Raw genomic sequence first — 22851 nt, forward strand, 5'->3', positions numbered from 1 at the left:
AACAGGAGATTAAGGATTTGAATCTTCCTGAGGCCACAGTCAAGACCTACACGATTCTGGATGAGATACTTTTGAAACACCAGAACGATATTAAGACCAGGAAAGCCAGACAAATTAAGAGGGATGAGGTAGACTGCCTGACAGGTAGAATCTTCACATATGCCAAGAAATATGACCTATTGATACGCAACCCTACTAGTGACAACCCAAACAATAGACAAACTGGAACAGCTAGCTCAGTTTCTTCCAGCAACACTTCACTAAATAGTGCTAGCACTAATGGTAGTGAGCCTGGTACCTCTGACAACTCAAGTCAACAAACATCATCTATTTTTACAGGAGGTACAATGTATCCGCAGGGGTTACAGATTGCCACCCACAAGAGAGGGAATAGAACAAAAACCCACTGGGGGAGAAGGGGCAGGAAACTAAAGTTACAGACAGAAACTCGGATCAGGGACTATGAAGAAATAGCCGATCAGGCAGAAAGTGAAGTACAAGTGGTTAACCTTTCCTCGAAAACTCTCTCCCCGGATATGATTTCACTCCTTAGCAAGGGTCTTTCATATAATCCTTACGCTATTGGTGACATTTGTAGATTAAAAGTGGTCTATTCAAATTTGTGAGGAACTTAAAACTTAAGAAACACTTTGCATGCAATGTATCATCCAATAAAGCATCTAAAAACATTCCAACTGTGTTTGATTCTAACATGCTTACAATTAATGAGTTAAAGGCAACTCAACTTCTCATGTCAATTGCAGAACAGGAACACACACCGTATGACATGGAGTTACTATTAGAAGAACTAGACATTGAAACAGACCTGTCCATTGCCAGTGGTCTGCGGCCCAAATCAAAATGGATTCCCACTTTAGCTGGAGGAAACACCATTGACAACTTTTACAAGAGAGTTTTGGAGGACATTGATAAACGTGATTCACCTCAGAGTAGAAGGACTTTCAAGTACAAAGACAACCTCACTAGGGCGAACACTGTGCATTAATGTCACTAACTAATGACAATGCTTAATCATAAGGGAAGCGGGCAAGGGTGGGAATGTGGTAGTAATGGACAGAGCAGATTACCAGGCAGAAATACTCATGCAACTTAATGACCAGACTTGCTACGAACCTCTTATACACAATCCCATAGGTCTTTTAACAATTGAAATCAACAAGAAACTGAGCATATGGAAAGAGGAGGGCTTACTAGACAATGATGAATATTTTTATTTGAAAGTGTCCCGACCCACATACCCTTGCCTGTACACATTGCCCAATATCCACAAAAATATGCCTTTCGAACCAAGGATACCTATTGTCTCAGGCATTGGTGGTCCAACTGAGAGGTTGGCAGAATATGTTGATTTGTTCCTGGGCCCTCTGGTGCGCAACTTACCATCCTATATCCAGGACACCAAGCACATCCTCAGTACACTTGCAGACCTCCAGTGGCAACCGGGCACCATTCTTGCGACACTTGACGTAGTAGCTCTATACACGAGCATCAATCCTGAATTGGGGTTGCAGGCTGACACAAAGGTTTTAAAGAATAGGCCCGCCTCCATGTGGAGACACACCAATATGTTATTCTCCATGATGGAAATCATCCTCAAAAATAACTTCTTCATCTTTAACAAAAGATGGTACAGGCAGTCTAAGGGGGAGGCAATGGGATCAAAATTCTCACCCTCGTTTGCTAATCTCTTCATGGGAACGCTTGAAGCAGACTTAATCTGGGGCACAAAAGGAGCAGAATTTGTAGACTCCATAATCTTCTGGGGATGCTGTATCGATGACTGCATTCTACTATGGTAAGGCACCCAGAGCCTTCCTGAGAAATTTTTCCTACACCTAAATACCAACACCTGGCAAATGAACTTCACCATGAACTCTAGCACTGAGAAGGTGGAGTTCCTTGATGTAGAACTGTATGTGAAGGACAATCATCTACATAGTAAACTCTTCTGATAAACAACAGCTTGCAATGCAGTCCTGCATGCTAACAGTTGTCATCCCACTCACCAGATCGGGGCAATTCCGTAGGGTGAGTTTCTTCGGATAAGGAGAAATTGCAGTGAGGATAGTACATTTGTAAAATACCTCAACGAGTCACAGCACAGATTCTCTAGAAGGGTTACCACTTTACCACACTGAAAGCTGCCGCCAGCAAGGCTCAGAGGGTAAAGAAGGAGGATACTCTGGTGTCACGGTCTCATCCTCAGCCCCTGTTCGATTGATCACAGATTTTAACAATCTACACAGACACATACACATGAGTTTGTTTAAGCATTGGGCGATACTCAGGAATGACAAAAGCCTGAGCGGTTACATCCCTGCCCATCCTCTCATCATGTACAGAAAGGGCCAGACACTCAAGAATAGACTTAGCCCAACTATTCCCCGCGATGCCTCACCCCCTGATTGGCTAACCACACGCAGCCTGGGTTTCTCAAGTGCGGCATCTGCTCAATGTGTAGGTGGGCCATACATGAGACTAGGGACTTCGTCTTTAAGAATGGGGAAGAATACACCATAAAGAATAACATAAATTGCACAACCAGATTTGTGACATTATCATTGAATATACCTGTGGAAAATATTACGTAGGAAACATATATGTGCCATTAACAAACAGGATCCAAAATATCCAGTAGCACTGCATGTCGCCACCTGTCAGACACCGAATGATGAGCACCCTAAGGTAAAATTCTTTGGTATAGAAATTACCCCAATAGCAAAGTTTCGATAAACAAATCCACGCGGCCTATGAGGGTTGACTCAGGGACACCAAGAATTTGCACGTTGTTTCGGCGGATGCGCGATTCCAAATCCTAATTTTTAATGGCCACTTCTTTTACAATGCCCTCTACTATTTCCAGACAATTAACTGACTGTGCCGTGCCATCCTCGATGTCCAATATTCGGGCCTCTGCGACTTCCAACCTTCTATCGTGCGCTTGTACTTTGGTGCCAAGACTTGCAATGGTGGTGTAGAGGGAGTCAAAGTGACTGTCTAGCGCCTGGAAGCCGGAACGCATCTCTTGGAGATCCTTCTCCCAGAGCCGAACCTTATGCACCTTCTGCCACATTGGAGGTTTGCACGTGGAGGTATCAGCGAGTTTCTCAAAAGGAAGCGTTCTCAGTTTCGGGTCCTTGCGGCCCATGCCTCGCAAGGTGCAACCGCCGTGCCCAGCAAAGTCTCAGATGTTTTCCCAGGATTGCGATCAGGCAGTGACCCAAAGTCCCCAGCAACAAGACTTAAGGGGCAGAGGCCTGTCTGTAGGAGTGTTGTGTCTATGTAGCCCAAGGAGGCACACTGCCTCACATGCTAGCTCACTGGCTACAGAGGGGAACCCTGCAATCCAGCCGTCTATGTCCCAAGTGCCTCAAGTGTCATGGCCGCTGAGGGGAGGCCGATCCCAAACTTCAGCAGGGAACCAGTGTCCTTAATGTGCAAATTGTGCTGCAGGTCATAGAGGTGTCCTCGTTATGAGCCACACTGATACGAGCTGTCCGTGTGGGCCGGTCGTCAATGGGGATGTAATTGCTGCTTGTCAATCCGCAGCGCCAAATGCGGTGATCCGACAATGTTTCAGTAGAATCTTACACTGCAGGCCTCAGTATAAAAATTGCGCCCCTCAGTATAAAAATTGCGCCATTCACCATGCTGTGGGCATATACCGGGTGCGTCCTTGATATAGGATGGTGGTGTACGCTGTGTTCATTGCGCGCCCCTTACCCGCATGCACCGTGCGATTGGCAGTGAAACGCTGCTATGCCGGTACCGATTTATCTCCCGGCCATCAGCGGAGGTGAAGAGTAGCTGCTGGAGGACTTCTCTGTGGGGGGACGAGGCGGCATTCCCCAAGGATCCATGTGGCCCGGGCCGCTCTAAGCAGTTGCGGCCTCAGGAATCCAGCTGGAGACATGCGTCGAGTTCACTGAGGGGGGAGTCTCATCACGGGGCCCCTGCGGCTGTCTCCCGGCATCAGGTGACTCTGTTCTTCAACAGGACGGGTCTGCGCCGTTGTAAGCTTCTACTTACCCCATGCTTGCATCTTCATGTCGGCGCTGGCCACAGGAGCACGCCAGGATATTGAAGGGCCGTACGGAGCTTCAAAGCCGAGCTGCCACCTTGGTCGGTGGCTTGTCCACGCCCCCAAGAGTTCATAACTTTTCCAGTATTTTTCCTAGAAGAGGTAGGCGAGAGTTTGGCTTAAAGTTCTTCACTACCTCTGTTTCAAATGAAGGTTTTTTATCAGTGGGAGGATTGAGGGCTTTTTCCAGCTATTTGGGAAGGAGCCTGATTTCAATACCAGATATAAAACTGCAGTTAGAAGAGTGGCAATAGTTTAAGATACTGCGTGGAGAACCTCCGGAGGATATGGATCTGATGGTGATCCTGGTTTAGTTGTTTTCAGGTGGGCATTCACCTTTTCTTCAGAAGAGGCATGAATTGCATCAACAAAACTGGTGTGGCTCCATCAGGAACAGCTTCCTCAAGAGTGGTATTTATCACTTGACTGGGGTTGTTGCAAGCAACACTCCTGCAATATTATGTTGACTTTAGAGAAAAAGAAGTTAGCTAGCTGATCAAAAAAAGCATTGACTAGGTACTATCTCCTTCCCATTGCAAAGTGTCGAGAGGGTATTTACAGTGGTAAAAATCCTTCTGGATGTGTTTTTAGCAGCTCTGAGTTTTTTTAGTGAAATTATTTGTTTTAGTGTGATTCATTTGTGTTTTATAGTCTTTGTGTATGTTTTTATAAATTTGTTTTTCCCCGGAGTCATAGCCGAGGCTCCATATCTGTTCCTGTCTTCTGCATTTTCTTTTTTGCTCCTTAAATTCATGGGATAAAATAAACATTTTTTAATTGATTTTGTTCCAAGATGTGGGCGGCCATCCAGTGGCCACTGTTAAAAGAATGGCTGCCAGGTCTGTGCAAAAAAGTTTAGAAACCAGTTGTGGATGGGTAAACTGTTGAAGTTTGAAGTTAGATTATGTATGATTTGCATGTATGTAGAAGGGGGGAATATGAGTCCCTGAGGTACTCCACAGGATACTGACTTGGAATCATATTTCACATGTGGGAGAAATGTGGCTTGAGTGCCAGAAGTAAAATGCAACTCAGACCAGAGCACTGAAAGGTGGTCACAGTCAAAATATGAAGGTTCAGATTAATCTTTAGGCAATTTAAGTTTGTTACATTTGTTTCATTACATAAACAGCAAACCCAGAGCAAAATCAGTTTGCTTCGGTTTTCTTTATTCGCGAACAAGGGTTGTTTTATCAAAAATATTCATTCCATGCGGTCTTCAACAGAATCTCTGGTGAGGCCCCTCTCGGTAATTTATAACAAATCGTTACATGTAATGAAAAAGGTTGATTTCTACTACTGAGCAGGAGGGAAACCCTTTAATGCAAGGGGCCGGGGTGTCACAATATTATGAAAATATTCTGTCTAGACATGGCTTTATAATGTATCCAACATTATTATTATGCAATTTATAATGCACAACGCTACCCCAGATGGTGTCTCGTGCATGGTAGTGTACAGGTCCGATGCAGTAAACTAAAATTGCAAGGGTTTCAGATGCTGCAGCCCTTACTTCAAACAAAGGTAAAAAAAGAGGAATCTATTTCACAAAATAAGACGCTGGTTTCAGTTCTAACACCAGAGCCAGCACCATTTAAGTTCGGGGGAAGAACGAGAAGCAGAAATTCCACTTTTTGAAGGATCCAATGGCTGCAATTTATGCCTCCCCAGAAGAGACGCTTGGCTTGCAAAGTCCAATAATTCCCATAAACCTTATAACTCCAAAAAATCAGCAAAGAATATCCCTTTGTACTTGAAATCGCAAGCAAAACAACAACAAACAAGTAAAAATACTTTACAAAATATGAAAAACGGTCAAGAAAAAAGCATAGGAGCAGTTGTTCAAGAGAAAACATCAATCAAAAGATGGCTGATAAAAACAACGGCACAGATACATCAGCAATCGGCTTTGCCAGAAATAAGTAATGAAGAAGAAAGTGAAAAGAATCGAAGTAAAAAAGTAGACCCAGGTCAAAGCGAAACTCAAGATAATTTTCAAAAGGTAGAGTGGACTAGATCCTTTCCCATTTAAGAGGAAAACGATCTTATTGAAGCTCTGGAACTCAATACCAAAATGGAAGAGGATTTTTGGGCAAATAGGAAATGGAATACCACAGAAGTCGGCCTGTCTCCAAAAAGAAAAATTGGGGAGGAAGGGAGCGGCGCCTCAATACCTATCAAACTCTCACCCAATTTGGACAAATGGGAGGAACAAAACAACGAGAGAATCATCCATCCCCAAGAAAGACTAAAATCCCAATCACCCCCAATTACGATTTTGTCAGTCAGCGGAATTGGCTTGATATCAGGGATCTTGATGCAATCCATTACCACAGCCTCAGCCACTTGGAGTGAATCACTGCTAAGAACACTGCAGCAAGCAATAGATGTCCTAAACTTTCAATCTGATAAATTAGATGTTCAAGTAGATTTAATGAACCTAATTGCAGTCCACATAGCAGGAATTAACACAAAACTGGTCATTATCACTGCACAGATACAAAAGGAAATAAAAAAGCCGTCCAAGCAAAAATCAAATTGCCAGACCTAAGTTGTGGATGTGGCCAGATAATAGGCAAACAGGCATCCCTTCCCGAAATACTGACAGAAATTTTATGTGTTGCTCAACCATTAGTAAGTACAGGCGAAACACCGTCACCAGAACATAAGGGCGGAAAAATCAGAATGTTAAGACAAGTAAAGAAGAGGCCCGACCCCTTGTACAATGATAGTGTAAAAATAATGGAAGTCAAGGAAATAAACGAGGTTGGTAACGCGCAAAGTGAAAACAAAATAACTTCCACACATAGCTTACCAGATATTCGAAAAAAAAGACAATGCAAACGAGCTCGGAAAGCCAGGAATAACGCCAGCAAAAAAGCTGCCCAGGAAAAAAGACAAATGTATGCAATATTTACTCAAAAGTCTAACAATAGCATCGATGACCAAAGTAACAACACATCAAAAGTAGACTCAAATAGCCCAGGATTAAACACACCAGATAGTACGGTGTGCCCCAGTACATCCACGCAAAGTAAATATATGTCATATATGTCACCAGAAATAGAACACGGGAAAATACAAAGCCACCAGAATGTGGGAGTAAAAATCTCAAATAATATAAAAGCAATTACAGATAACAAGAAAAAAACGTCGGAACACAAAATAGTAACATAAAAACAAGAAGGAGAAACATAATTATTGGATCCACAAGTTATATTTCCAAATATAGAAATAAAAAACAGAGAGCAAGCAGATATAAGTACACCAACAAGGAAACCAGAAGCTCAGATACCAGATCAGTCAAAAAGGGCATATTTTTCAACATTAGAAAGGACAGGATTACAAACAGAAAGGGCAAAAAGCATCAGTAACCAAATAAAAATGACCCTCGACAAACAAGGCAGGGTATGCAAACTACCAATTGAAACACAAACAAAAAAGGAAAATTCATGGCTAGACATAAGCCAAAAAACAGCAAAGACAGAATTTGAAATAATCGACGAGGGTGTCTTGACATCAAATACCCCCTCACAAGAAAAGTCCACTGTAGACAACGAGAGCCAAAAAAGAAATAATGACTGGGAACCTTTAATGGAAAACATTGGAATAAATCAAAGTCAGAACCAACAAAGTGATTCAGTGAGAGTTTTGCCATAAATTAATCTTTAGGCCAGAATATTCAACCAAAGGCAGATTGGACACTTTAAACAGGGGAAACCTAATGAGGCTGCTTAAAGAGATTAAAAAATTAAGAAAAATTCCATCAGCAGACCTCTTGGCAGTAGAATTCGTACAAATGGATAAAGGAATATAAACAGAGGCAGTCAAGACAACATGGTCATCAAAAGAAATAACAGCATTGAAATACTCAACAAGAGCGGACTTTGAAGCTTGGGGCATAACGCTAGTATATCCAACACGTATAAAATAGCAATACCCGCTATTAAACAACGAGGCGCACCAGCCAGGCAAAATAAATTAAAAAACAACAATTTCCTTTTTGAGGGGGGCGAGAAGTACGACCCCAAAACAACAAGCAAGTCAGGATATATGCTTAAACAGCCCAAACCCCAGACAGCCCAATCAACAGGCAGAAGAAAATCAAGATAGGTCCTAGGTCCCCCATATTTTGAACTTACAAGAATCCTGATGAAAACAAAAAAGCTTGAAGGGAACAACGTACAAAGGCCTTTTCGAGCATACAAAATGAGGAGATTATAAGAATCTGCTCTTGGAACACCCATGGTTTTAGGGAAATGGGACAAGACCAGGAGACCGTCTCCTTCTTGGGAAGACTTAACATAATCCTCTTACAATAAACATGGGGCCTCATTTATGAAAAGTGACGCATCGCTGCGTGAAAACAGCGATGCGTCACTTTTCACTGCGCACTCCTTGCGACACCAATGATGCGTCATATTTAATGTATGACGCATCATGTCGCAAGGAGTTACAGATACGTCAGTATTTCTGACGCATCTGTAAGCGCAAAAGTGACACATTGCTGGAGTGTGTCACAAAAGTGACGCAACTCCAGCAATGCGTCCTTTCACATGGGGAAAGCCCCATGTGAAAGGGCTTGCGTCAGTCTTACGCCTGCTGTGAGGCAGGCGCAAGATTTTGACGCAACCACATCCTAAAAGTGACGCAGTGAAATCTCATAGATTTCACTGCGTCACTATTACGAGGCTTTTTGCGGGGGAATGCCCCCTCTGCATACATTATACCTGACGCAGGTATAATGTGGCGCAGGGGTTTAAAAAGTGACGCATCTACCTAGATGCGTCACTTTTTAAATATGGCGCAACAAGGCACATGTTTTACGCTGCCAATGCATCACAAAAAGTGACGCATCCGCAGCGCAAAACTGACGCAAGGCCTCATAAATGAGGCCCATGGAATCTAAACTCAAGACCCATATCTGGATACAAAGAACACTACGTCCAGGCAGAAAAAATTTCAAACTATGGACACCCAAGGGGGGGGGGGGTGTCAACATATATTACGGTAAAACAGGACTGGAAATTAGAAGAACTGGACTCGGGTGAAAATTGGATACCAACCATGAAATTGAAATGTAAGCGTCCCTCACACACAATCTCATGGAAGTTACTGATTTTAAATATATATATCCAACCCGAAAAGAAAAAGAAAAGGGAAAGATTGTCATATCTGATAAACTTGATAAAAACAATGCAAGTGACACATCAAAATTAGGAGATGATTGTCTCAGGCGATTTTAACTGCAACTTAACAGTGGGCCACCTTAACAAGAGAGGGCGCCAAAGGGTGCCCGAAGCAAACAAATGGAAGCAAGAACTGGAATTCCTAGGTTTTATCATATTGAACGGAAATTCCAAGGGAGATCAACCAGCTGGTTTTACCTTTTTAAGAAGAAAGAAACAATCCACCATAGATTACACAATTTTCAGTAAGGACCTCTTGCACCTAGTTGACCATTTTCACATTAAAATCCGTCCAGAGAGTGACCATTTCCCTCAAGAAACAGCACTTCACATAAAGCTGCTGCATAAAAAGAACACAGCATGTTTAGCCATAATGCCAGAAATATATAATCAAAGGAGACATAAATGGAGAGGAACAAACACCAAACAAATAATAGACACAGTGACAAAACACAGAGAGAACATCGGGTCAGATTGAGAGAATTTAGGGACGACCTTGTTAAAATTGTTACATTCCCAGCAATCCCAGCATTCAAATTGACTTATGGATCCAGAAAAGAACCATGGTACAATATACAGCTGCGAGACCAGAAGAGGAAAATTGCAAAGGAGGCAAGATCTAAGGCTGCAGCAGCCAGAATGGGAATAGCAATAAACAATAGTAATATCATAAAAATGAGAAAAAAATACATGGAAATGTGTAGGGACGCAAAAAGGGTGCATACCAAAAACCTTTGGGAGAAATTGCTGTGGGAAGTAAACTGCTGAACAGCAGCGAAGTTTGGGGGCTAATAAACAGTCTAACAAAAGGAACAGGAACCTACCAGAATGCAGGAATAAGTAAGTCATCTTGGATACAACACATTGACAAATTGTACAATAACACACTAACTTGTACTCATACGTGGGCAGACACAAGTCTATATAAATTGGAGGACGCAAATCCAAAATCAACTGCAAAAGGTCGTCCCACACTAGAAAATGGGCAACTGGAAGGGGACCAAATGAAACCCATCATTCAAGATCTAACAACCTGTACAACAACAAAACACTTAAAAGTAGTGATAAAAAAAATGAAAACTGCGGGCGCCGCAGGGCCAAACGGACTCCCAAATGCCCTTCTTAAGCAAAATCCTGACGTTTGGGATAACTACCTCATTCCACTTTTTAACCACCTATATCGCGAGAATATGACGACACATTCCTGGAGAGGAAACTTATTTCACCCAATCTATAAAAATGGCAGTCAATTCGAACCTGGAAACTACAGCTCATTGCCCTTATCAATGTAGAGGCAACACTTTTTGCATCTTGTATTTTACAATATTTAAAGGAGTGGACGGAGGAAAAAAGAATAATCCAGAAATTCCAAACAGGCTTCAGGCAGGGCATGGGCACGGGCACCATCACACACCTGGCAGCATTGGCGATCCTAATTGAAAAAGCTACAAGTAAAAAAGCAGGACTATTTGCATGTTATATTGACCTGAAATCTGCTTTTGAAAGAGTGCCCTGAGATCGTCTTTGGCTGAAATTCAAAGCATTGGGATAACCTCAAAAAGTGATCGATATTATAATATCCTTATACAGAGAAACTCGGGCAAGGGTGAAGCTTGGAGACGGCAGCAGAACATCTTCCAAGATAAACATAACCAACGGATTAAAACAAGGCTGAGTCCTTTCACCATGTCTATTCAACATATATGTAGCCGACCTAAACAACTACCTGTTAAAAGTAAATGGTCATCCTCCTAAACTGACAAATGAGCCAATTCAGTTCCTGCAATATGCGGACGATATTGTGGTCTCGAGTCAAGCCCCAATCAGGTTGCAAAGAGTCATTAACAACCTGACCTATTACTTTAATCACTTATGCTTGGAATTAAATAAGTAAAAAGCCAAGGTGGTGCGACTAGCAGGCAGGAAAATGTAAATGGTACGCAAATGGGACACAAATTGATGTAATCAGCTCATATAAATACCTGGGCATTTAATTGGGCTGAAGTATGTCCTTTACAAATCAAAAACAGATATAAGATATAAAAAGCAAAAGCCCAATCATTAATTTTTGCCTACAAACAGCTGTATAAAAAATTGTGATGTCCTTCCCACGTCACCTTCTGAAAATAATGGCAGCAAAACTACTCCCAACTCTGTCCTATGGCCTTGAAATATGGCATGGTCAAGAAATCGACATTTCAAATGAGCTGCAAAGAAAAGTATATAAAGCAGTTTTTAACCTACCTAAAGGGTCATCTCCAGCACAGATACGCTTGGAATTTGGTCTTCAGAACCAGGAATATCAAAGAAAAGCAACTTTTGCAAAATTGTGCTGGACATTCAGAGCATCAGAATCTAGATCTCTGAACAACTTATGCTGGACCGAAGTAAGGTCTCAGTTTGATCAGAAAACACCAAACACATGGGGCAATTACTTGTGTACAGCCCTGGAAGTTTTAGACATTGATGAAGCTTTGAATAGCAAGATGGAAAGAACAGCATTTAACAGAGTGTGGAATGCCACGGCCAAGAAATTATCCTTTATGGAAGATAAAAGAAGATTAACCAAACGCCGACACACCTGGGCTGTTATAAACTCATATACAAAGCCAAAAACGCAAGCCTACTTAGCTGCTCACTTTCGACTAACATTAAAAAAGAGGTTTATGCTGTACCGATTAGGAGATCATAACTCAAAGGCCTTGGTCCCCACCTGGAAAAGCAAACACCAAGTTGAAAATTGTTGTCTATGTGGCTACAGCACAGAATCCATATGCCACTTGATGTGTGTTTGCGTCACTTTAAAAGACGAAAGAAGGAAGTTGCTAAAAGCAACTCTAAAGGAATTAAATATCCGCATCTGCAGGCATGCCGTAACAAGCTGGATGGGGGGCTCATCAAACATCTTAATTTGCTGTGGGGTAAAATTCACTGGTGGGCAACCTCCTACTGAAAGCGGACGAAGAATAATGATTGGGGTTGGAACAGGACTAGAAATTTTATAAACATTGGAAATATTTCAAACAATCTTTCATCGGAAACACTATGCTTTTAAATTTTGACTGTCATGAATTATTTATTGATTGCTTTATGGTTGCGATACACCAAATAAAGTTTTTTTTTTGGCTGACTGACTGACAGACCCTTATGAAAGCTCAGGCATGAATTACAATTCCTTAAAGCTCATGGAAGAGGGTTCTACAGTTTAGGGACAAGATACCACAGTTTACAGCCAAGATATGTCAGCTGATTTCACCTATTATCCTCTATGTTCTAACTTTTAGCAATTGAAACCTACAGTCAACCTCCATGTGTCAGTACGATTCCTATGTAAAAACAGACAACTCTTCACAGGGCAATGTAGTAGTTTTTATCACAAAGGTATATAAAAATCAGACAGGGTGAAAACAATGTAAATGGCAACAGTCAGGATTGTTAAGTGGTAATACATTTATGTTGCACTACAAAGCATATAATTGTATAAAACCACTGAATGACTGCTGCTTTTCTTTAAGATCATCTGGAAGAGATTCCAGAATGCGACTGTTAAGTTAATCTTAAATAATGCTTGCATCTAACTACAGAAGTCTTTATGTTGAAAAGGTACACATATAGAGTTTATTTCACATTTTCCATTAAAAAGGACAGAGGCAGCTACCATTCCACTGTGTGCCCCTTCACCCAATAGTAGCGCCACATTTCACCAGCGTCTATTAGCTTTCTCAAGGAGTTTGCTATACCCTTCAGCTTCTGCAATCTGGTCACATAAATTCATTATGCTAAATACCTCAGGTCACTGATGCCAAATAGTAACAAAGTGAGACCCATTCTCAAGTGTAACCCAGCTCTTTCCCATCAACCACAGCAAAAGCATATTACGTACCATCTGATCTCATAGCTCGTAGTAGGTGAAATATTGTGCCAGCGCTGGTACACTGCTATGCTGCATTTACAGTATAACATCCTAAAGTTGTGAGTAAGACACAAAAAGTTTCTTTTAAATATATGCTCCATGGGAGATTACTGTTTTTACAACTTCCATCATCCAATTAATAAAAAGCATAAGTAAGGACCCCACTAATTGCTTTTTCTACACTTCTTATCATGTCAAGTCAAGTCAGGAATTTGTATAGCGTGCTACTCACCCAGAGGGTCCAAGGCGCTTAAGGGAGAGGGGTACGCTACTGATCGAACAGCCAGGTTTTGAGTTGCTTTCTGAAGGAGAGGTGGTTCTGTGTGAGACGGAGGTGGGTGGGGAGTGAGTTCCATGTCTTGGCCGCCAAGTAGGAGAAGGATCTTCCTCCCATGGTTACTCTTCGGATGCGTGGAATCGCGGCGAGGGCTTGGTTGGACGATCGTAGTGGCGGGTGGGGGTGTAAAAGGTCAGGCGAGTGTTGAGGTATCTGGGTCCTAGGTCATGGAGGGCCTTGTGTGCGTGGGTGAGGAGACGGAACATGATTCTCTTGTTTACGGAGAGCCAGTGCAGTTCTCTCAGGTGATTGGATATGTGGTTGTGGCGAGGTAAGTCAAAGATGAGTCGGGCGGAGGCGTTTTGAATGCGTTGAAGTCTTTTCTGCAATTTGGCTGTGGTTCCGGCGTAGAGGGTGTTTCCGTAGTCTAGTCGGCTGGTTACAAGTGTTTGGGTGACCGTCTTTTTTGTTTCGGTGGGGATCCATCGGAAGATCTTTCGGAGCATGCGTAGGATGTTGAAACATGATGATGAGACGCCGTTGACTTGTCTGGACATCGAGAGGGAGGAGTCTAGGATGAATCCCAGGTTGGGAGCATGGTCCGTTGGTTTGGTTGCACTGCCTAGGGCCGGGGGCCACCATGAGTCGTCCCAGGCAGAGGGGGATGATCCTAGGATGAGGACTTCTGTCTTGTCGGAGTTAAGTTTTAGGCGGCTGTTCTTCATCCATTCGGCTACGTCTTTCATCCCTTCGTGTACGTTGGTTTTGGCGGTGGTTGAGTCTTTGGTGAACGAGAGAATCAGCTGGGTGTCGTCTGCGTAGTAGATGATGTTGAGGTTGTGTTGGCGTGCGATGGATGCAAGGGGACTCATGTAGACGTTGAAGAGTGTGGGGCTGAGCGATGATCCTTGTGGAACGCCGCATATGACTTTGGTGGCCTCTGATTTGAAAGGGGAGAGGCGGACTCTCTGGGTTCTTCTGGCTAGGAACGAGATGATCCAATCCAATGCCTTATCTTGTATCCCGATGTTCCTGAGGCGTTGTACAAGTGTGCGGTGGCAGACCGTGTCGAACGCTGCAGAGAGGTCCAGGAGGATGAGGGCCGCAGTTTCCCCGTTGTCGAGCAGTTTCCGGATGTCATCTGTGGCTGCGATGAGGGCAGTCTCAGTGCTGTGGTTGGCTTGGAAGCTGGACTGTGAGGGGTCGAGGGAACTGTTAGACTCAAGGAAGGCCGCAAGCTGACTGTTGACGGTCTTCTCTATGACTTTGGCGGGGAACGGGAGGAGTGAGATGGGGCGGTAGTTCTTAAGTTTGGTGGGGTTGCTGTAGGTTTCTTCAGGAGGGCGCTGAGCTTGGCATGTTTCCAGCTTTCTGGGAAGATAGCGGTGTTGAAGGAGCAGTTGATGATGTCCCGGAGTTGGGGTGCGATGACGGAGTCGGCCTTGTTGAAGATGTGATGGGGGCATGGGTCGGTTGGCGATCCGGAGTGGATGGAGTTCATCAAGCGAATGGTGTCATCGGTGCTGATTGGGGTTCAGGCGCGGAGGGTGGTGGTGGGGAGCTTCTGTTCAGTGGGGAGGGGAGAGGGCTGGTCGCCGAAGCAGTTGTGTATGTCTGCGATCTTGCTGTGGAAGAACGAGGCTAGAGAGTCACAGAGGTCTTGAGAGGGAGTAATGTCGTCATTGCCAGTGCTGGGATTGGTGAGCTCCTTGACAATGCTGAAGAGTTCCTTGCTGTTGTGGGCCTTGCCGTCCAGTCAATCCTTGAATGCTGAATTCTTGGTGGTGCGGATCAGCTGGTGGTGTTTGCGGGTGGCGTTCTTGAGGGCGGTCATGTTGTCTGTGGTTGGGTTTCTTCGCCAGGCTTTCTCGAGAGTGCAGCAGTTCTTTTTGGAGTTCTTGAGGTCATCGTTGAACCAGGAGGCTTTTTTGCTTCCTGGCTTGTTGGGGTGGTTTTTCAAGGGTGCTAGTTTGTTAGCGCAGTGAGTGATCTACTGTGCGAGATTGATGGCTGCTTGATTTGGGTCCATTGCTGTGGCGGGAGGGTTTTAGTTCAGAGATGTGGTGAGCTGGTCGGTGGTAATTTTGTTCCAGCTTCTGCGGGGAACTTGTTGCGGGTGGTGGTGGGTTGTGGTCTTTCTGAATCTGAAGTGGACGCAGCTGTGGTCTGTCCAGTGTAGTTCTGTGACGTGATTGAAGGAGATGTGCTTGCTGGATGAGAAGATTATGTCGAGCTTGTGTCCGGCGTAATGGGTGGGGGTGTTCACCAGTTGTTTGAGTCCGAGATTGGCGAGGTTATCCAGCAGGGTGGTGGTGTTGTTGTCGTTGTTATTCTCCAGGTGGAAGTTGAGGTCCCCTAGGAGGATGTAGTCATCGGAGGGGAGGGCGTGTGGGCAGACAAAGTCAGCAATGTCTTCGCTGAATTGTGTGCGGGGTCCTGGGGTTCTGTAAATGAGGGTGCCTCTGAGTGTGGTCTTGGAGTCGGTGTGTATCTGGAAGTGGAGGTGTTCGGTGGCTAAGAGGGTGTCGTCGGAGTTGGTAGAGATGCGGATGGTGTTCTTGTGGACGATGGCGATGCCTCCTCCTGTTTGGTTGATGCGGTCTCTTCAGATGATCTTGTATCCGTCCGGGATGGCTATGGCGATTTCGGGTGCTGATGAGGCGTTCATCCAGGTTTCCGTGAGAAAGGCGACGTCCGGCGAAGTGGTGTCGAGTAGGTTCCATAGTTCAATGGCGTGTCTGTGGACCGCAGGATGCACTTCAGGTAGTTGTTATTGGAGCTCTGTTTGGCATTTGTGGTTGTAGTGTGGGTCCTGATGCAGCAGAACTTGCAGGATTGGCAGGTGAAGGGTCCATGGGTACATTCTGGGGCGGCTTGGTGGCAGTCGTGGAGGTGGCCGGTGTTGAGTGCAGCGAGGGTTGCGGTGTCGTAAGTTCGGCGGGAGGGATGGCCTTTGCGTGATTCTGGGGTTCTGGCGCTGGGCGCGGTACAGGCGCGGACGGGCGTAGACGGGCTTACCTTTGGCGCGCCTTCGGCGAGCATAGGGCGCACCTGCTGCGCGTGAACGCTGCGCATTTGCACTCTGCCATAAGTGGAGAGTGGAGGGGGGCCGAGCGAGGGAGGAGCAGCTGGGAGGCGGGAGCGGGGTGGCGAGTGGGGAGGGGAGGAGCGGTGATGCAGGAGGGAACGGGGGTTGGGCTGAGCAGCGGCAGGGAGCGGGGTGGAGGGGCACAGGGCACAACAAATGGAATCCAGAAACAAAACCGAAACCAGAGAGGCACAGCGGGCAGCGGTGGTGGCAGCAATCAGGGGGCACAACTATTTGAATGCAGAGCAAAAACGAAACAGGCACAACAATTTAAATACAGGGCAAAAATGAAAACAAAATACTGCACAAGACCAGATCTTTGGCGAGCTCAGGGGCACAGCAGCTCAGGGGCACACCAGAGGCACAGCGGGCAGCGGTGGCGGCAGCAATCGGGGGTCGAGCACGAGGAAGGTGGAGCGACCGGCTCTGACCAGGTCGCTCCACCCGCTCCATCATCATTGTCTGACGTCTTTTAGAGATACTATAGTCAACTGCTTACCAGAAAGTACCTTTTTATCGGTTCTGGTTGTCAAACCATATTAGCAGAAGAGTCTGCTGGCATCCTAGGTCCTCTATTAGAGAAGAGAGGGGCTAAGATGCCAGCAAAGTCTTCATAAACTAATCCTTCAAATGAGGAACACATGCGACTCCCATCAAAGAACCCATTACACACACTTTGTGAATTATCCACCATTGACTCCATGGTCATTCAAAAGGATGAAGCCCAGCTGAGAGGAAGCCAAGGGTGTCACAACAAACCCTCCACGATGACTTACCTTTGATTTTCTATGAATGTCCGACTCACATTCTAGACCTCCAGCTTCACACACAAATGTGTCAAAAGAAAGTGTGCCTCCAGTGTTTGTTGTATACTTGCAAACATGATATATGTTAATGGGCTGGTTAGTAAGGATTCAGACTTATACGTGTTTAACATCATCCTAGACCAGGACGACAAGTATTGTATGGAAATGTAATAATTAGTGTCTGTTGGAAAAACGAATGTTAACAAACTTTAATCTTCAATTTCAACATAAATGGGCGGTGGCTAGTGGCATGTTAGCCTCTGTATGCTAAAGGATTGATTACAAACATCATATTGTGAGTCAAATCCATTGAAAATGTTTGCATTTTTGCAACATAAAAATTCGAATGAATACACTCTGCTTCAGCAAGAGCATTTACTCTCTAAACTCATGGCAGTGAATCTGATTAGGAGCCCTTCTGTGTCATCTGCTAGTACAGGGATGCCTAGCTTTCTGATCCAATGTAAAGACAAGCACACTCCAGTGTAGGAATGAAGGCCCACCACTCTTCCGTGGACAGCGCAGTCTCCTTTTCAGGTGAAACAGGACCAGAAGTTGAATACGGAGTGGGTGGGCATGACAACCCACAGACACGAGCAGCCTCTTGGGGACAGTAGGGGGACAAGCTAGAGTTTGAATCTGAAGGCAGAGGTCTGCATTGTAGATTCTGCATACCCAACAGGAAGTAACAAAGAGACCCTTCATAGCAGGGTACCCCTAAGAGAATCGAGGCAAAACAGAAAATTGGAAGTGAAACACCACTTATCTTCAAGGGTAGGTGCCAAAGCACCAGGCACCTGGCCCCGGAGAAGACCGGTAACAAAGCAAGAGTTACTTAGGGGGTATATTTCTTCCTTTTAGGAGAAGGAGATCACTTTAAAAAACAATCATTTCCAATGAAATATGTCTCGAATTAGTTAAATGCACAGCTATTGGCTTTGTAAATGGAAAAGTAATACAGCTGGCAAAAACCTTTTTTTTTAACTTTATTTATTTTTTATTTTATTGAATATTGTAGTAATGGCGGCACACCATGCTTCCTGGTGCCATTGTTACAAAAGTCAATGAATAGAAAAAAAAGTGTCTGCTATATTACTTTTACATTTGCAAAGCCAATAAATAACTCTGCATTCAGCTAATGTGAGACCTATTGCATTGCAAAAACAGCAATGATGAAACCCATTGTTCATATTCTAAGACTACCGCCTTTGCTGCAGTTCTCTTATTCACTCCACCAAGATTCGGTGGGGTTTTTATTGTCTCTGTTAACATAACCCTCCACTTGTGTTTCAATTGATTTTTTTTGTGTATACTGCTGTACATATATGCCTTTTTGTTTGTTCTCTTCTATAAACCTTGTAAAGCTCTCTGATACCCTCATGGGTCAAGTTCACGCTCTATAAAACACTTAAATAAATAAGTAAATACAATGAAGTAACGTTCCCTTTCTTAGAGGACGTAAATCATTTCCATCCCCCTTCCAGGTTACACCACCTGGTGAAGATTCTTTTTTTTTTTTTTTTACCAAACTTCACTCCTAACTTCCCTTCTTAGCTGGCTTCAGATTGGTACAATGACACTGAAATAGCAATAACACAATGGTGGAGGACCTAGGCCCACATGTCACTTGGGATGTGGTGTAACAGCCAGATCTGCGGACTTTGGAGCTGAGGAACCAGGTTTAGTGAGACCAGAGTGACGCTTCGGGCTATGCCACGCCCCCGCCTCACAGAGAAGCGGGAGTGTGGAATCTCACAGACAGATGTGTCAAAAATACAAAGCACGTGAAGTGGGAGCATGCCTCTGCACACCATCCCAGGAGAAGGAAGGGATGGATGTGCAGAGGTTTGGAAGGAGAGGTGCCGGTGGTGGGACCTCAGGTGGCTGGCATGCCAGCTACCTTACCTCCCCTGATGTTATGTACACAAGTATGAAAGGAGCAGGCGAGCATATTCTGTTACTTGAAAAAGAGAGTTTGTCTCCTGGGAACCAGGTGATTAAGTTGGAAACCCTGTCCTCGCCCAATAAGCTGGGCATCTTAAAACACACAATATTTTCTCCTCACAGATTTCTATTGCTGACCAAGAGACATGCTCCCTGCACCTGGGGACTCGTAAAATGCACACTTAAGGCCCAACACAAACCTACTTCCAACTGAAGCCACTGCAACCACTTCATCTGATTGGTGGTGTTAATGGTGGTGTTTTGGCAAGAGCACACGATGCTTGACCCCTTACAAATTCTGCAGGATGTGTTTCAAATGTTGCTCACTTCAATGAACTTTGGAACTGCTTTGAGGTCAATTCTTTCTGTAGGACCAACAACCCTGTCTCCGCTGTCCCTGCTTGAGTGTTGTACAAGTCTGCCTGCTGGCCTGAATTATCCTTACTCAGCAAAAGCAGTATGCCCTATTAGAGATGCACTTACTGAAGCTGTACTTCTTGCTCGTCTGAGAAACTATCATATCATGCCACATCATATTAGTGGAACCCTTTAGTTGCCTTCTTCTGTAAGTGTATTGTGCCTTTTAATCACTTCCATAGCTTCATGAACGCATTAATAGGAAGACCTGCTACTTACGGTTCATACAAGCAGCAGGCCTGCATTTGAACTGTATTAGCTTGATATGAAAAAAACAACAAGCACTGGTATACAAGAGAGGGCACAGCATCTGTGCGTGTAATGCGTAGCTCCTGGATCCTCACATAGTGTAAGTAGAGAGCTGCCGACTTGTGGTTTAAGTACAGAGCTGCCCACTTTAGAATTCAGGAACCGGGTTCGAGTCTTGGCGTGGCTTTCCTGTGTGTAAAATGTGATTTATCGGGTGATCGGGTGCACCAACCGAAAAGGAGTCACAAAAGAAGACCGACGGAGGAGAGAACCAATGATAAGCAGCAAGCGGAATTTCCCTTCATAGAGTGATTACAGAAGGTCCTGCAGACAGCACATGCGTGCTGCCAAGGCATGGCCTACAAATAGGGTGTTTAGGTACCTGCCTTGGAAAGTGAGTAGGTTACACCTCATAGAATAACAGAAGACATCTAGGACAAGGAAGAAGGTCGGAGTGGTAATGATTGGAGCCCATTAGGCATTCTTCACATGCCTTCTAGAGAGTACAGTCTAGATCAAGCCAGGCCTTCATGGTTAGGGAAAACTCTGACACTTGGATTACATAGAGGAATTCACCTTGTACAAGAGGTCCCCAGCTCATTACTGGCAAGGTGGCTAAAAAGCAAGTAGTTATGCTTGGCCACCCCATCATTTTAGAGCATTAGACAATCACAAAATCCATGGTTTAAAAACAACCGTTTGTGTCCTGGAATGCATTTACCTCCTCAACTTGCTCAATGGAAGGTTTTTGAAATGTGCTTCCACATTATCGCATCTTGCCATATACCTCTGCCTCTAATACACATATTTCAAAAGGAATGCTCTGCTCTAGCCAAGACCTCAGTGCTCAGATGACCTGCAGTTTTTACCTCAAAAACCTACATCTCACCCTCAGGCACACTCTGTGAAATGCTGGAAATGTCCGCTGTTCATCGGGGTGATGGATCATATATTTCCAAGCATGAGATAGGGTACTAGATTCTAAGAAAACGATGGGCACTTTACCTACCTTTCAAATGTGTCTGTTTCGATACATGTTCTTCAGCATCCAGCTTTTGCAATGTAGAAATAGTGGATAGGGAAATGATGGTGAGAACATGTCAAGTGATGGTGCATAAGATATCCTGAAAAGCATAGCACTTGGTTGGGTGACACAATAAGGACTTTAGACTAAGCTTATTCTATAGAAAGCCCAGCATAAATTGATTCCATATCCTTGTAACTGTGGAAGACTCCATGTACAGGTGACGCCAGCATTATACAAACCCCTAGAAGGGAAGGGGTGGAGCATAAAGGGGTTGAATGTTGGCCCACATGTCAGTGGAGTGAAAGTTATATGCTTACTGGAATAATGTATTTCTTTGTCTTATTGAAGGTCTGAATGAACCCCGAATCCAGATATAAAAAAGCTTGATGATGTAAGGCATGCATCAGTAATAGCTCAAGATACAGCACAGTAAGAATTACTTTGAAGTTGGTAGGACAGAAAAACCTTTATCACTACTTAGGCCATTGGAGCCAAAGATGCTGTGCAGTGCACCAGCGAGGCAAGGCTTTGACGATGGCCTCAAAGTATGTGCTGCTGAAATGGAAACATCTTTTTTGAGCACTGCTCCTCTGACTAAGCTTGCAGCATAAGAACAAGGCTACAACATGTATTGCAGCTGTCAAACTGCCCCCTGCCCCCAAGGTGAAAACGGGTAGAGTTTTTGTTAGTATTCTTTTAAAAATAAAGATGTTTATTTGTGCTTTTCACTAAAAAACATTTAATTTCATGGTAATCATTTGCATTTCGTACAAATAGTCTTGTTTCACTCAATAGACTGGCATCGCTCTCATGAATGCTACGAGTGTTGCCTGGTTGTTAGACCTGTTAGCCTTTAGGGTGGTCTTCCCTCAAACCTTTTATCCTCTGCTCCCATTTGATTCTGCTCTCATTTTTACTGGCCTTCGGACTTTGCACACTTTACCACTGCTAGCCAGTGCTAAACTAGTAGGGTCTGGTACCTTAGTGGACTAATGCGTCCAATGTAGGGGCCTGTGTTTAACCTCATGATCACAGGCTCAAATTCAACTGGTTCCACTCAGCCTTTCATACTTTTGAGGTTGATAAAATGAGTACTGTTGAGATGAGTACCACAAAACATCTCGTATTCAGTGCCAAGATGAGCTTCTGGTTGAAAGTGTGCTTGCAAAAACAAATGTTAAAGTGCTTGTGCTCTCTCCTAGAAATGGTAACATTGCCTTATACCAAACTGGCATATTTAATTTACTTAAGTCCTTAGTAAAGTGTTACTACATGTACCCAGTGCCTGTAAATTAAAGGCTGCTAGTAGGCCTGCAGCACAGATTGTGCCACCCACTTAAGTAAACCTTTAAACATGCCTTGGGCCTGCCATTGTGTGTTCAATTTTAAACTGCCATTTTGAGCTGAAAAAGTAAATCTTTTACCTTGACCAAACATTCCTTTTTAGTACATATACGTCACTCCTAGGCTATGCCCTGAACAGCTTAGAGTGGAGAGTGCAATGTATTTAAAGAGTAGGACATGTGCTTTTAAGTTGTACATGTCCTGGTAGTGAAAAACTCTTACATTTGATTATCACGACTGCAAGGCCTATCTTTACATCTCCCAAAGTACAACATTGGAGTTACCTTATTATATTTTATAAGTGTAATTTCCCAATGGGAACAGGTCACCGTTTTATGTCTGGAGTCGCTGTAACCCTAATTTAAAGCCCTCATTTATTGTGAAGTCGTATTTTAAATTTCAGTTCTGAAAAAGCCACTTTTAGGTAGTTGGCATTTTCCTGCCTTAGCCATTCCTGTATCCTGTCTCTGGTCACATGACTGGGTGTAGCTGACA

The sequence above is a fragment of the Lissotriton vulgaris genome, chromosome 1_1, assembly GCF_964263255.1.
Source record: "Lissotriton vulgaris chromosome 1_1, aLisVul1.2, whole genome shotgun sequence".
In the NCBI taxonomy this organism is placed as follows: domain Eukaryota; kingdom Metazoa; phylum Chordata; class Amphibia; order Caudata; family Salamandridae; genus Lissotriton; species Lissotriton vulgaris.